Below are 3,655 nucleotides of genomic sequence, written 5' to 3'. Positions count from 1 at the left end.
ACACACACCCACACACACACACACACACACACACACACACACACACACACACACACACATAGCGAAGAGCGCAGAGATGTAGGCCACGTTGACGCCCGGATGATTTGCGTGGAATTTCAATGGAGTAATGACAAGCAAGTAATTAATCCGGCTGCTGTATTTTGGTGTTGTTTTTGCTATCAAGAGAACAAAAAATCGTCAGTCAACTTCTATGAAACGTCTGTGTAGTGTATAGCCTGCGGTGTGGGCATAACAATTGGGTACTCATTAATCGCAATTAGTCATCGTGTTGGGAAAACGAACGCCTCTCCCCAGATAAAAAGCTGTTCAACCTGATGTTGAACAAACGACATTTTAAAGTCTGACTGCAGAAGTCATATGCTTTTTTTTTTTTTTTTTTTTTTTTTTTTTTTGTTTTTCCGAGGCCCACGATCATCTGCGCTTCTTCTTCTTCTGTTCTGGCCATTTAATAATGAAAAGCACACGCAGGCACCCGCACGAGCATGCAAATCCTTCAGTACGTCCTCCTTCCCCTCCACCGCCATGCTCATTTGACCTACAAATCCAGTCCCCAGTGTGACAGACGAGAGCATTGTTCACATGGACTTTCGCATATTTCCGCCTCTTTAACTCCAAAAATCTCTCTCTCTCACACACGCACACACACACACACACACACACACACACACACACACACACACACACACAATCATATGCAAGACATGGCCAACATTTAACATGCTGGCTCAGTGAGGGGAAACCACTTGCAGAGTGTGGGACGCCAACAGAACTTTTTTTTTTCTCTTCTCCCTGCAGCTGTTGTACTTGTGGGAAAAGTTGTTGAGCTTTTCTGTTTGTTAATGACACTGACATTGTTTATTTATTTTACCTTTTAAAGGTCTTTTGTTCGTGAAGCGCGACGAGTTACCTCGTGCATGAAACGTGCCACTTGCCTTCAAATATTTTTTGCTTCATGGTTTTGCTTTATGGCAGGGTCCCCGGGGACCGAAGTTAACCACGATAAGTGAGGGAACACTGTACTGTTGTTTTTAATCATCAGGGGATAAAAAAAAAAAAAAAGGGCGACTGTTCCACATCTTTGGCATTTACCTAACCCGGTTCCTTATCGAGCTCTAACTCATTGTTGTCCAAGTAGTATTTAATGACATGAGGTAGAGCCACCTTGTTTTCTCATGCTCACGCTAATGACGTTATCCATCCTGACTGAGCCTCTCCAGTCACGTAAAATGCGCCAGAAGGAACTCTATATTCCGCTTTTCCTGTGTTATTGTTGTCTCACAAGGCAAACTCTTTGTTTTGCGCACAACGCCAGCGCCTTCCTGGCCACGCTCATGTTGAGTCTGTCCCCGAAAGCTCGTTTTTGGCTACGATGACATCACTTTTACTGCCTAAAATTGTCAGTTATTCAAATTAGTTATCTAAGAATAGATTGGCCAACAGTCAAAGTACTCAATTAATAGGTGTGGGTTCAAATGGAAATGCCTGAGTCTGCCCCCGTGGAGTGATTTTTGAAGAGGGTCAACTTCAACAAGGCCCGTACTGATTCTCAGCATTAGAGGGAGGAGAATGGGTTGGATAAAGACAAAACTGGGTGGGGGGCGAGGGGGGGCTGCTTTTTGTTTTGAAGCTTCAGTTGAGCCGTCAGGCAGAGGGTAGCTAACCCTTGGTGGTCTTGAGAGCTTTTATTGAGCAAGAGTGATGTCACAAAAATCACATTTCCACTACAAAGAATTACGTTTGCTCTCGGGGGAAACTCGTTGTGTATCCCGACCCCATCCCAACCAAGTGATGTCCTGAAAAGTCGTGTTTTGGGTCACGGAATTCTAAAAGCGTCACTATGGCTTTGGAAGTTGTTGAAGAAGTTAAGGGCTAGGGACAAAAAAAAAAAATCGGTTCGATTTACCACAAATGTACTGAACGAAATCATCCAAAGTAGACGACAAAATAAGAATGTTGGAAACACTTTTAAGTGGTCGCCCTCCGCCGCCACATACGCTCGGACGTCGAGACGACAAGAGCGGCACTGCGGGGAGTCCAAATGGAGTTGGTCGACCCTGGAGATTATTTACGGTCTGGTAAGAACAGAAGGATAGTCTGGAGAATTCAGAGTCTGTATTACACATCTGATATTTGCTGCGAATGCACGATGAAAGGGGGCAACTAAGAAATGTATCTCCACAAACGCTTAGTCGGTGGATTGTACCGGTTCGGTGTCGACATAACTTCACACGCTCCTTAAAATGCACAATACGACCTTTCTTAAGGGGCTTTCGCAAGCCCTTGAAAGCAGGTCCAAGCTAAACCCGTTCCCCGTCGTTTTGTAAGCTCAGCGTATGAGCGGACTCGGGCTCTCCTGGTCCAAACTCGCACACGAGGAGGTATGTTGAAATGATGCCTGCCTTTGATCTTTGGGAGCAATGTTGAGAACATTCCTCTCACTTTCTCCGATGTGTACTTACCCACCGAGACTTTATGGTCTAGACCCCACCCTGCCTGTTTGGAGAGGGGGGTGGGGGGGTACCCCTCGCTGATCCAACACCGTGTTCTGAGGTAGAATGTGTTAAGTCCAAAAGTCTGCTCTAGATCAGGTTGCTAAAGCACCCACAACACATACACACACATTCCAAACATGTTACCTTTGGATGTATCGTTTGTGTGCACATCAGTAACTGACCTTGGTTATTGGGGATGAAAGAAACACAAGGTGGGGGGGAAAACCCCAGAATCTGGATACCCGCGTTCTCAGCTTGTCACAATGGACCGGCGATGTGTCCGTATGTATCTGAGGATGTCCTCACGTCGATTATTCAAAGTAATAGCGTTCGCTCTCATCTTCAGTCTTGTGAGGTTTTTCTCGTGCGGTTTTTCTCGGGGAAAGAAACCTTCAACTTAATCAATAAGTAGACAAGATGAATGTCATAGCGCTGGTGTTGCTTACGTAATTCCATTCCTAATCCCAGGCTTTCAGATCTTGATTTTGTCGGTAAGTGTTTGCTCAACAGCTTCACTGTATTACACGGCAGCAAAAATGTACATTGAAGGCACTTTGATGAGGAAGAGTGCTGACTTCCATCTTGTTTAGCTCATCGAGGGTGGGTGCGTGACACCAAAAAAAACAAAGACGGAGACGCCGTAACTGATTGCAGTGGGATTCTCCCGGATCTACCGCCACATTCTCTTTTGCCACCTATTTCATCCAAGTTTATTTTCCTGAGCCGGGCTTTCTACCTACACGTTTTGTATTTGTTGACATGAACTACATACAGTATTAGCTGAGCGGCTGCTCCTTGCCCAAACATCTCAGGAAGCGACAGAGCCTCCCTGACTCCTGGCCCGGTGCCGCCGCAGCATTGTGCTGGTGAAAGCTACACTCGTGTTTTTACACAATGCCAGTCAGAGCCAGGAAACTCTTTGGAAACAACCTCGTACAAGACAAATTTTACTCAAGGGTGCCCCCCTTAGGAAGAGTTTAAAAAAAAAATTGTCCCTGACACCAGAGTCATCTTGACATGAAATTAGGCAAACAAGTGTACCAACCATGACCGGGGCAACGGAGAAGTCTCAAGGACCCAGGCCCAAAATTGAACAGGCAGAAGTTAACCTTTTTGGGGGGGGGGGGGGGCGGGCGTTTGGC

General features: G+C 45.9%; 1 protein-coding gene across 3 annotated transcripts in view; it reads left to right on the top strand.

Annotated features, from left to right (window-relative positions):
* The window catches only part of stard9 (StAR-related lipid transfer (START) domain containing 9), a 24,373-nt gene that overhangs the window by 4,679 nt on the left and 16,039 nt on the right, over positions 1 to 3,655 (top strand). The window lies entirely within an intron of this gene.

Source organism: Hippocampus comes, unplaced genomic scaffold (assembly GCF_001891065.2).
Source record: "Hippocampus comes isolate QL1 unplaced genomic scaffold, H_comes_QL1_v1.1 scaffold168, whole genome shotgun sequence".
In the NCBI taxonomy this organism is placed as follows: Eukaryota; Metazoa; Chordata; class Actinopteri; order Syngnathiformes; family Syngnathidae; genus Hippocampus; species Hippocampus comes.
This window is presented reverse-complemented; position numbering and strand designations above follow the sequence as displayed.